General features: G+C 45.2%; 1 protein-coding gene across 6 annotated transcripts in view; it reads left to right on the forward strand.

Annotated features, from left to right (window-relative positions):
* The window catches only part of nrxn2a (neurexin 2a), a 337,271-nt gene that overhangs the window by 209,810 nt on the left and 114,124 nt on the right, over positions 1–13,337 (forward strand). The window lies entirely within an intron of this gene.

The following is a 13,337-nucleotide window of genomic DNA, read 5'->3' on the forward strand; positions in this document are numbered from 1 at the left end:
ACTCAAGACATTACAGCTTTAGAAAAAAAAATATTCTACAAACAAAATTCCACTTTGACATTATGGGGTATAGATCAGTGACACAACATCTCAATTTAATCAACTTGAAATTCAGGTTGTTACACAACAAAATGTGGAAAAAGTGAAGGCGTGTGAATTCTTTCTCAAGGCACTGTACATTGTTGTAACAGTCTTGAGGTGACAGACGCTGGGAGACCGGAAGCAAGTACAGTGTTGACGTGATGGAGTCCAGGTGAGTACGGTGAAGCGCTGGTGCGCGTAATGATAGTGACAGGTGTGCGTAAAGATGAGCAGCCTGGCGACCTCGAGCGCCAGATAGGGGGAGCGGGAGCAGACGTGACAGGGCGCTATACGGCGCCTGGCAGAGGCGCGGTGGTCCGACGAGCCGGCCGAGGCGCGGTGGCCCGACGAGCCGGCCGAGGCCCCCGACGAGGCATGGCGCGGGAGCCCGACGAGACAACCAAGGCTTGTGAGCCAGCTGAGGCATGGGAGTCCAACGACCCAGCTGAGGCATCCCCGGTTGCTTCGGCAGCGGCACCAGGACCAGACGTCACCACTAAAAAAACTAAAAACTCCCTGATTCTTCCAATTGTGGTGTCTGCATCTTGTAACGGTCTTGAGACGACAGACACTGGGAGATCGCAAGCAAGTACAGGGTGAGGATTTAATTATAAATAGACACGAAAGAAAGCAAAAACAGCATCTGGAACAGAGAAACAAAACAGCATCAATGCAGACACAGGGACAGATATAGGGGAGGCAATCAATGACGTGATGGAGTCCAGGTGAGTCTGATGAAGAGCTAGTGCGCATAACGATGGTGACAGGTGTGCGTAATGATGAGCAGCCTGGCGGACTCGATCGCCAGAGAGGGGGAGCGGGAGCAGACGTGACACTTGTGTGTGTTTGTGAATTCCAATGATGGTGCATTGTGGCTGGTTGTTTTTTCATTGTTTGCGGCCAATTGCATCATACACTCTCATCTCTCCATCCTGAGCAGGAAACCAGGTGTGCCAATCCCTCTCTCAGTGATCCTCTTCATCACAGATGTGTGGGAATCGGCACGCCCCTCTCATCTTTCTTCTAATGGCACATAATGCAAGCCTGCTGTGTAGCCCAAGATGCTATTGGCTGAGAAACATCAATGCTGCTTTACTTTGCTCTGCTCTCCCAAGCGCTACTAGGATAGTCATCACCTCGCCTGTCCCTGCTGTTAAGATTGTTATTGCTGCCTGGCAGCCTGCTCTGTCTGAGGGCATTGTTCCTACTGAGGAACAAAACAGAGTTTCCTAGATAGAGGGATAAAACAGTCATTGGTGGTTATACAAACAGGCATATATATAGGCAACTGTTGTTTGGTTGGCAAAAATATGTTGTTATTTGATATGTATTGTGTTTAGATAGGGTAGTATGGCTTTACATGCTACCCCATTCTGTTTGGTTGTGTACTAGCCACAGTTTGGTATGCGTAATCATCTTACTCTTTGTCTTCCCTGATCAGTTCAGAGCATGCCTTTCGGACACTACAAATAACACAAATGTCTGATATACACTAAATGGTCAAGAGTATGTAGACACTCTTTCAAATGAGTGGATTCAGCTATTTCAGCCATCCTCGTTGCTGACTCTTGTATAAAATCAAGCACACAGCATTATCTCCATAGACAAACATTGGCAGTAGAATGACCTTACTGATGAGTTCAGTGACTTTCAATGTGGCACAAAGGGAAACCCAGACGTGAGCTGCCCAGTGATGCGAGCCTACCAGAAGAGCTAAATGCCTTTTATGCTCACTTATGCTCGCTTCGAGGCAATTAACCATGAAACATGCACGAGAGCACCAGCTGTTCTGGATGACTGTGTGATAACGTTCTCGGTAGCTGATGTGAGCAAGACCTTTAAACAGGTCAACATTCACAAAGCCGCGGGGCCAGACGGATTACCAGGACGTGTACTCAAAGCATGCGCGGACCAACTGACCAATGTCTTCACTGACATTTTCAACCTCTCCCTGACCAAGTCTGTAATACCTACATGATTTAAGCAGACTGCCATAGTCCTTGTGCCCAAGGAAGCGAAGGTAACCTGCCTAAATGATTTCCACCCCGTAGCTCTTACGTCGGTAGCCATGAAGTGTTTTGAAAGGCTGGTCATGGCTCACATCACCAGCATCCTCCCGGATACCCTAGATCCACTCCAATTCGCATACCGCCCCAACAGATCCACAGATGACACAATCTCAACCGTGCTCCACACGGCCCTTTCCCACCTGGACAAAAGGAACACCTATGTGAGAATGCTGATCGTTGACTACAGTTTAGCGTTCAACCCAATAGTGTCCACGAAGCTCACCACTAAGCTAAGGACCCTGGGACTAAACATCTCCCTCTGCAACTGAATCCTGGACTTTCTGATGGGCCACCCCCAGTTGGTCAGGGTAGGCAACAACACATCTGCCACGAACAGGCCCCCATTAACATCGACGGGGCTGTAGTGGAGCGAGTCAAGAGTTTCAAGTTCCTTGGTGTCCACATCACCAACAAACTATCGTGGTCCAAACACACCAAGACAGTCGTGAAGAGGGCACGACTAAACCTTTTCCTCCTCAGGAGACTGAAAAGATTTGGCATGGGTCCCCAGATCCTCAAAAAGTTCTACAGCTGCACCTTCGAGAGCATCCTGACCGGTTGCATCACCGCCTGGTATGGCAGCTGCACGGCATCTGACCGTAAGGCGCTACAGAGGGTAGTGCGTACTGCCCAGTACATCACAGGGGCCAAGCTTCCTGCCATCCAGGACCTATATAATAGGTGCTGTCAGAGGAAAGCCCATAAAATTGTCAGAGACTCCAGTCACCCAAGTCATTGACTGTTTTCTCTGCTATCGCACGGCAAGCGGTACCGGAGCGCCAAGTCTTGGACCAAAAGGCTCCTTAACAGCTTCTACTCCCAAGCCTTAAGACTGCTGAACAATTAATCAAATGGCCACCGGACTATTTACATTGACATCACCCCTCCCCTCCATTTGTTTTTACACTGCTGCTACTCCTTGTTTATTATCTATGCATAGTCACTTCACCCCTACCTACATGTACAAATTACCTCAACTAACCTCTACCCCTGCACACTGACTCTGTACCGGTACCCCTCTATATAACCTTGTTAATGTTATGTTATTGTGTTACTTTATATTCTTTTTATATTTAACTTTAGTTTATTTGTAAGTAAGCATTTCACGGTAAGGTCTACAATTGTTGTATTCGGCGCACGTGACAAATAAAGTTCGATGTTCTTCCCTGCCAGGGCTGTCCCGGTCAACTATAAGTGCTGTTAATATGAAGTGGAAACGTCTAGGAGCAACAACGGCTCAACCGCAAAGTGGTAGACCACACAAGCTCACAGAACGGAACCATAGAGTGCTGAAGAGCGTAGCACGTAAAAAGCATACTCACTACCAAGTTCCAAACTGCCTCTGGAAGCAACATCAGCACAATAACTATTGGTCTGGAGCTTCATGAAATGGGTTTCCATGGCCGAGCAGCCGCACACAAGCCTAAGATCACCATGCGCAATGCCAAGCGTCGGCTGGAATGGTGTAAAACTCGCCGCCATTGTTTTTCATAGTTCGGGCTAGGCCCCTTAGTTCCAGTGAAGGGAAATCTTAACGCTACAGCAAACAATGACAGTCTAGACAATTCTGTGCTTCCAACTTTGTGGCAACAGTTTGGGGAAGGCCCTTTCCTGTTTCAGCATGACAAAGCCCCCGTGCACAAAGCGAGGTCCATACAGAAATGGTTTGTCGAGACCGGTGTGGAAGAACTTGACTGGCCTGCACAGAGCCCTGACCTCAACCCCATCGAACACATTTGGAATGAATTGGAATGCAGACTGCGAGCCAAGTCTAATCGTTCAACATCAGTGCCCAACCTTGCTAATGCTCTTGTGGCTGAATGGAAGCAAGTCTCCGCAGCAATGTTCCAAAATCTAGTGGAAAGCCTTCCCAGAACAGTGTAGGCTGTTATAGCATCAAAGGGGGAACTAACTCCGTATTAATGCCCATGATTTTGGAATGAGATGTTCGGCGAGCACATACTTTTGGTCATGTAGTGTATCTGCACAAAGAAGATCTTGTTTCAGTACATATCGTTAAGAAATGTGCTGTCCTTATTCATGAGTGTCTGAGCGTGTTGAGGCTGCACATAGCTATTTTCACTGTGGTTTCCAGATCAAGTTCATAGAGAGCTCAATTGTCCATGAAATCCCTTCTTTTCAATTGCACCCAGAATATGCGTTGAAGCGTGACGGAGACTGCAGTGTGATCAGAGGATTGAAAGAAAGAATGGCTCAGGGCACATGTTATTGAAATTGGCCAGAATAAGCATAATGTGCCCTGGCCTCTCTGTGGCACAGCAGCCCCCTAAAGCGCCCTGCTATCGCACCAGTCTGTGCTTAACAACACAGAGACACGGGGGGACAAGGCCATTGGCCAGGGTTTAGTACACAAAGGACCTAAGGGCCAAAGGACCAGGCTATATTCAGCACGGCTCTAAGTCAAGAGGACATGGACTGACATACAGTATACTACAGTATACAGCTCACTTCTACATTACAGTCAAGGCGGTCATGACGCAGGTTCTGTTGTGTATTTGGCTTATACTTGTCATTTAGCACTGTTCATTCTCTAGACTGTGCAATACATATTAGAAAATGAAACAGGGTTAGCTTGACTTGATGTGTAGCAGCAAGAGATTTGAGCATGCTGAAGGTTATCCTATTGTGTTCTTCGAGAGAAAGCAGAAGGTTATGTTATTGTATCGTTAGATAGGCATAGAGGGGGACTCAGGGACATTGTTGAAATACCAATACTGATGGGACTAAACTGTAGAGATGCACCAAAGTGTGTGGGGGGGGGGGGGGGGGATCAGCTGCTCATGTACTAATGAAGTATTGATTGGAAATCAGTCATGCAAAATAACTCTGTTTTGACACAAAAATGTTTCAGGTGACCAATGTTGAAGACAAAATGGAAATGGTGTCGGCAGGCACAGCAGGAAAGACTACTTCACATTATTCAGCGTAATGAATGCACTGGCTGTACTGTATGTCTCATGTACAAGAGGTTTCCATTATGTTTTTGACATGCTGTTAAATTGACCTTGTCTTTTATTGAGTGGCCTGTTTTTCCTCTGTAGCTCAGTGCACCCATCCGTACTAAGGTCTGGCAAACACCCAAAATACAAACCACAGACCATTTTAGCCCAGCTTATCAGAATCCGCCTTAAGACCAGTCAACAACCTCAGTCCCGGTGGCACTCTTGGTCGGAATGGAAACTGTGAAAAATCAAACTATGACATTTAACACAGGAACGGCTTTCATTCGGGAACGCGTTCAACGACATTTGATTGCTACTTCAAAGCTTCCAGGCAAGAGGTCTGTAATCTCCTTTGCAAAAGAGTAAAAGGCCAATTCTAAGTGTTGTATCAGTCTGGATAGAGAGTGGGCAGGTGGTGAGAGTCCCTGTGCACTGTGTTTACCTGGTACACCCAGCCAGACGCAATACTATGACTCATTTCCACCGTGGAAGATCTTTGTCTGTGTCTCATTAGCTGGCGACAAAAGGACAAAGCTACATTGTTATTCCCATTGCTTTGGAAATCTCCCTTTCCTCTTTGCTTTCTGTTTTATCATCTGACCCAGAGTGGTGCTTTAACATTCGACTATATAACCAGGGCAGCTACTTTGAATCTCCTCGTGATCTGTTATCTGTTAGTCTTGCCTGGTGTATCAGTGGCCTCCTCTGCTCTTGTCCTGTGGGAGAGCAGAGTTCTTCCTAAAAATCGATCACTATCTCTGGCTACCATCCTGATAATGTTGGTGATTGAGAGCCGGTGACAGAGGCTGCCGACTTGGGCTGAGAAAGCCGTCTACTGTCTGCAGCACAATTATGATATTACAGTCATATGACTCACAGCCACAGTCGTTTGTCCAATTCAGTGTGAAAGGAGCCAAGCCCCCAACACACTAATATAACAGCTGTCTGGCGGAGTATGTTATATTAGGAGTATGCAGCAATAACTGATGTATTTATGAGTGTGAATACGGGGTGTGTTTTAGATGTGCATGCATCACAGTTGTTAGTATTTGTCAAGCCAGTAAAAACATAGTGCCAAGTAGAGTCATACAATGTGACTCTGGTGGTGCAGAATGGCATAGTTTCCTTTCACCTCTGCCAAGCCATGACACTAAATCACTTTAACAGCATGGCTTTTCTCTGAACGGACCCATAACAACGTGATAAGCCACAAGCTTCTGCTTTTGCCATACATTTTAGGAAGTGGAATTGACTCCGCTAGTTTAGTACTGGATTCTCGGGAACCGGTCCAGATTTGATTCAGCATAATATCTGAGATGATGGACTGTATGTGGTCTTATCACAGAATGCCAAGTGCCAAATGCAGCTTAGCCTTGTATGATTTTCTCCTTCAATCAATGCATGCATGCCATATAACCTTTAAAATGAACAGGATAGTGTCGCATGTTATAATAATTGGATGGATCGTCACGTTCTGTGCGGATCATATTCTTTGGCCACAAATCTTTGCCTCCAAAGGTCCCCTCATTGAAAAGGCTTGGTCATTAGTGGCCTCTCTCTCTCTGCTCTGTCTCTCTGTCTCAGACACAAACACTGCTGGTCATTATACAGAAACGACCCACACGCTGCTTGCTCAGCAAAAGGAAACTCCGATTTTCATTTTCTTCTCCTCTGCCCGATTTTTATTTTGCAGGATCGTTCTCCCTCCATTTCTTCTTTCCAATGAATAATACGATGATTTTCTACATTTTCACCACGTTGAATTACACTTGTTCTGTAGTGAACTATTATATGTCACTACAGTTACAGTCGTACTGTAGATGATGTATTCATGACTTTATATCGAATACCGTTGAATAATTCATCCTCCAGTGCATCCATCCTCCTGCAGCTTGACACCTACGGGCAGAAGCCTCCTTCTGTCTATTCCAGTGGGACTTAGATATTCATTTAAATCCTGCGACTCTGTCTTTCTGTATAGTTCTTCAGTGTCCTAATGGATTCCATTGAGACTGAACTGCATTGATTTAGATGTGTTTTGTCAAAGTAAGTCAAGGAATTGCTAGTACATTTTTCTCCGTCAGAAAAATACAGGTTGTCACGTTATGCAAATATTTTCTTACAGTTTTATCATTGCCTAAAATTCAAGTCAGAGATTACCTTTTTTTGTGTTGCAAGAGGCATTTCACTTACATTTAAGGTTATGTAGAGACAAAGTAGTTGATTCTGAATAATTATTTCTGTGGCGAGTGGAAAAGGATTGCAACAGTGTTCTCTCGGCCATCCAACCTACTACCTACCTCATCCCCATATTTATTTATTTCTGCTCTTTTGCACCCCAGTATTTCTACTTGCACATCCTCATCTGCACATCTATCACTCCAGTGTCAATTGCTAAATTGTAATTACTTCGCCACTATGGCCTTTTTATTGCCCTTACCTCCTTACTTCATTTGCACACACTGTATACAGATTGTTCTATTGTGTTATTGACTGTACGTTTGTTTATCCCATGTGTAACTCTGTGTTGTTGTTTTTGTCGCACTGATTCGCTTTATCTTGGCATGGTCGCAGTTGTAAATGACAACTTGTTCTCAACTAGCTTACCTGGTTAAATAAAGGCGAAATAATAAAATAGGACAACCAGACACTCTAACACATCAACATTAACCTTTAACATTCAACCACAGACAGTTGATAATGATTTCCATTGTTATTGTAGAGTAAGAAAGGCTTTGAGAGGGGAGTTACAACTCTGACAAATGACGTGCCAGCTGTCATGCAGGTGTAGCATATGCTCAATATGTCACAGGTCACAATATGATTCTATGATTGAGTGTCAGTATCCCTGCAGGTGCTTGACATATGGGAGCTGTTTGAGGTTTCTATTGGCTTCGCTCTCTCCATCTCGTTAGCATCAGCATTGATCTGCCGTGACTGATTGTTGACAGACCTGCCTGGGCACACAGCGTATGCTCCACTTCTATTGAAGAGATGCAAATCACCTCATTTTCTTAGAGGTCACTGTGCTTTTTGTTTGTTTACTTGGCACCGGGCCTCAAGCAAACACTGTGGCTGTCTTCGCATGGTTGTCTTTATATAGCACGCAATATTCCTTTAAGTCGGTCTGCCTTTGTTGATAGTCGATACTGTCTTTACAGCTTGTGTATGTTAAACATTTTAAAGGAGCAGATTGCTGGAAGGATTTCTAGGATGACGGCAAGGCTATTTCTGCTCCCTATAGGCCCGTGTTATTTTCTGTCTACCCCCAAGCTCCAGAGCCCAGAACAGACTGTCTCCTCTCCTTCACTTCAGTCTGCCACCAATAGGCTGCCTCAGCCCCCTGAGCCCTACCTACCGCCACCTGATTTACCCATCCACACTGTCTGCTGCTGAGCCAAGCTGACAGGCCCACCCCAGGCCAGCTCTGCCTACCTGCCTGCCTGTCCATCTCCTACTCAGCCTCTGTCGGGCCTCTGCATGCCCATACCTCTTCACAACCTTGTCCTTCCACCCCAGGCCACCCTGGCTCTACCTGCCTCCTTCCCACCCCCTACACAGCCTCTGTCTGCCGATCACAGGAGGCTGCTGAGGGCAGAACGGCTCGTAATAATGTCCGGAACGGAGCAAATGGAATAGAATCAAACACCTGGAAACCATGAGTGTTTCTCAATATGCATACTTCCGTGCTCCACGCTCTCATGCTCCAAGTGCGTTCTCCGAGGACGTTCTTGTGAGGATGAGAGTGTGGAGAACATATAAAACATTTTAATTTGAGAAGCACTCGCCCTCCATCTATTGTTTTACCTCATTCATCTCCCCATTCACTGAACCTTCTTCCAGCCAGGACACTGACAACAATAGAGACCAAACAAGATGTACACAAAGCAAACGTTTTACTTCATAATTATCAGCTAGATATATTTGAATCATAATCTAGCTAGCCAGCTAGCTAGTTAAACAGGCAATGACCTAAAATTAATATTATGCAAGGTAGATGTGAATTCTTTGTGGCTCGCTAGCTAGTCAGTTAGCCCAATTGACTTACTATGGACGTACCCATTCACTGAACCTTCCCTCTTCTAGCCAGGCCAGGAAAATGGAAATAAAGATGAAACAAGATATACACAAAGCCAACCCCAGGCCAGCTCTCAACATTAACCTTTAATATTCAATGACATAACTACCAGCTAGCTATATGTGAATCGTAATAATGTAGCAAACCATATAGTATAACAGGCAAAATGACCTCAAACCAATGTTATCCGAGGTAGATGTCGATTCTTCCTGGGTAGCTAGCTAACAATTCTTTGTGGCTAAATGGCTAGCTGACAGTAGTAGCTAGCCAGTTAGCTCTATTGACTTACTACTGCCTGCCTACAGTGGGTATTGTAGGAAGGTAACCATCACATAATTAACACAGCATGTATTTATTAACTTATCAAAATAAAATTGTGTAGTCAGGCAACATATGAGAAAGTCGGAATGTATTTTCTCTCGCTTCAGCTCAAATAATGTCCGCCATTGATGCTTCCGTCGATGCATGCTTTAAAATATGTACAAACGGAGTACATACTCCATTTCACATACTTTGATTTGGACGCGTACTCCGACCCTCCCGTGCTCCAGTTTGCATGCTTGGAGCACGGTAGTATGCATTTTGAAAAACACCCCATGTGCTTTCCACTCATTCCTCGCCAGCTATTACCACAAGCCCGTTCTCCCCAATTAAGGTGCCACCAACCGACTGTCCTGCCATCCTCCTCCCTCCACAGCCCACAGCCCACACACAGCAGTGACGGGGGAGTACACCGATAATACCCTGTTTCTTTAACGTTGTTGATCACGCAATGTTATCGCCCTTCAATCGGTCTTGGTTTTGTACTGGACTGTGATCTGTTATTATTCTTGGAGAAAGGGCCAATATTCCGCTAATATGCTGCTTATTGTACAACGGACTGTATTCGTTTGTAAGGAGGTAGATTCTGCACAGGTGGGCCTTCACAGGTTGAGAACTATAAAGAGGTAGTTTTGTTCCATGTATATATGATTTTGTGCCAGCCAGGTCCCACTACTATTAAAATGTGATCAATATGACCATTGCTCATTCTCTAAAAAGCAGTTGAAACGCAACATTTTGCCCAGTTTGTCTCATTTGTCTGTAGCCGTTGGCTGTATACTCTGGGTCTGCTGCCTAGACCCTTTGAGCAGCATGCTCGTGTTGTAGTAACAATGTGTCCCTTTCCTTTTTCATTTACTTCAACTATCAACAAACCATTTCATTTTCAATTTAAAGATAACACCAGTCTGTGGCACACAGAGTGTGTACAGACAGGTCACACCAATAAAGTGATGGGCCCATGTGATTGTGTTTAACCACTTATCTGGCCTAACAGAAAACACAACCTCTGTTTGACCATGAGATAGCTGTAAGATCTACCGCAGTGACATGGTGGTAGCATATCAAGTGTCACACATCAACATTTCTCTGTTCAAAGAAGCGGCACTCGAACTAACATGGATTAATGTGTCTTGACCCCACAGTGAAATGGAAAGGTCACCTCTCTAATGTCATGTTGTCCTTTTTTTTGGCCATTTTCCCCTTAGTTTAATTACTGTTAGGCAGAACAGATAACTGTATGGCAGATAGAGGACAAAAGGTAATGGCAGATTGATGTGTGATGATTAAACAGTAAGGACACAGAATCGGAGCCGCTACCGAGACATTGTGTTCTATATTCACCACGGATCTGGGCTAAACATTTGACATGTATCTCTCCCTGCTAAAGCTCTGTATGCTGGATTTCCACCCCTCCCTTCCTGTCACCCAGCCAGACCTATTTGAGGTGCTGTCGCTTTAAGTCTTATGAAATCAACTGGATATCTCAACTGCGGGCCATTTATTTCAGAAGAGGTTGGCATTATGGGTAATTAATCTGAAAGTGCCATGATTAATCCTGCTACGTTCACCCCCGAGGCTAGCTTCAATGTCTGGGCAAAAACTGTCTCCCCAACAACCCCCCACCCCCCCCACCCCACCCCCACCCCCGAGACCCTAGACTGCATATTATCTTAAGGCAGGAAAACACAATCTTTTAAATTCTGTGTTCGCACTACCTTTCACTCTGCATTAAAAAACCATGATGTTCTAACAAAATAATCGTAGGGTGTAGGACTTGAAATGTAGCTAAGGATTTAACAGCAAGACAGAACATTTCTTTGCTTCCTTTGATTCATTCTATACATGTTTTGATCACAGAATTTTCACAATTTGACGTTCATTGTTGGCATATTCCAACCAGCTGTATGTGCTTGGACTGTAGGACTTGATTGGTGTTTTCATTTAGAATACACATGTTCTGTGTTTTGTTTTACTCCTGCATTACCATATTTTGTATGCCTGGGGGGGGGCAGTGGGAATGGGAGGATAGTCTACTTACTCAGTGGCATCAGCATAGGGAAGGGAAGAATACCCAACAGTGAAAACAGCCAAGAGGACAGATAGTTAAAATCACTGCTGCTTCCCCCAACCACCCCCTGTGTCGTCCAGATAGCGTCCTTTTTATCATGTTGAGCAACCCTGGAGCTGGCAAATTGATTAATGCAAGCCTTTCATCCCAGACAGCCCTCGTGAAGACATCATCACTGCCTAGAAAGATGCCTCCAATACTGGGGGACTTGACAATACATGTCATCCTCTATAAGTCACCATTTTCAAATCAACCCTCTTCTTCTACACATTCCACCACTTAATGGTCAGGACTCTTATGTGCATGCCTTGCGTTGCACATGCAGATTACATATATTCATTTCGTCATCCTTTTCTTGCAGGGATTTTTCTGCACAGCGGCAAATGCAAACGTGTAGCGTGATCAAGATTTTCAAAGGCTTCTAAAGTTTGAAATGTAAAATGTCAGACTTTATTTGCCCTTTTGAAAAATGTATCAACCCCTACAAAATGTCCACGTTGCTGCAGGATTATTTTCCTGCTGTGTGAAACTGGCTCAAATTAAGCTGCGGCATCTGATTACTGTGATTATTAGTTAAGCAATGAAGATGCTCATTTATTATACAGTACTTTCGATGATCACAATTGTGCATTTTTGCCTGTTTCGACCTAGCTTTATAACTTTGACATTGACTTGAGCTTTGAACGTTGAAGCCTTTGAAACCTTTCATTTTGGAGGATTTTCCTTCATGCATGCCTTTGCAACTACATCTACCGGGCAGCCATCTACATCAGAGACCTGGCTGCTTTGTGTTGGGTGTTCAGATGTCTCACAGCAGATAGTGACTTACCAAGGCCTAGTGCCACGTAAAAGCTGAATCGACTCAGACTCGTTCAGAAAGTCTGGGTAGTATCCAGCGGTGGATTCTGGGGATAACTGTAGCTACTTGCCATGCTCAGCATTGTTCAGTTGCAGTCTCTAGTATAGTCAATACACAAGTGTCTTCTCTATGTTCAATCAGCCCAGCTCATTGGCAACAGCCAGCCAGCCCTCTCTCTCTCTCCCTCCATCCCTTTCTATCTCTCTTGCTCTCTCTCTCTCTGTCCATCCCTCTGGTAATCTTTCTCTCTCCTTCTCCTTCTCTCTCTCTCTCTCTCTCTCTCTCTCTCTCTCTCTCTCTCTCTCTCTCTCTCTCTCTGTCCAACCTCTCCCTCTCTCTCTGTGTTCCCCCCTCCATCCCTCTCTCGCTCCCTCTCGCTCTCTCTCTCTCTCTCTCTCTCTGTCCAACCCCTCCCTCTCTCTCTGTGTTCCCCCCTCCATCCCTCTCTCTCTCTCTCTCTCTCTCTCTCTCTCTCTCTCTGCCTGAGTAATGGCCTGCCTCCACCTTCCTGTCACCATGATGAGAGGTGGTGGTGGCTCTGCTCTGTTCCCCTTTTTTCATGTGTGTCCTTTCAACCGACCAGGCAATCCCAGCTGAGATCTCTATCGACCATGATTTAGCTGATATAGCTACGTTTTTGCTTTCTCGCCCTCTCTCTCTTGCCCTCCTCTCCCACACTGTCTCTCCCTCCCCCGCTCTCTCCCTCTCCCCTCATCATCCAATCAATTCCCTCTTCTGGCATCCCTTTCACCATTGCACTTTCTCATCCGCTCTCCCTCTCTTCTGGTGTGTTTATTCTGTCAACATAGTCCCTGTATCCTACCCATCACAGTTCCCCCTTCAACTCTTACTAAATCCAAATGTTCCTGATGGGAACATCATTAGATAGCGATGT

Source organism: Salvelinus fontinalis, chromosome 13 (assembly GCF_029448725.1).
Source record: "Salvelinus fontinalis isolate EN_2023a chromosome 13, ASM2944872v1, whole genome shotgun sequence".
Taxonomy (NCBI): Eukaryota; Metazoa; Chordata; class Actinopteri; order Salmoniformes; family Salmonidae; genus Salvelinus; species Salvelinus fontinalis.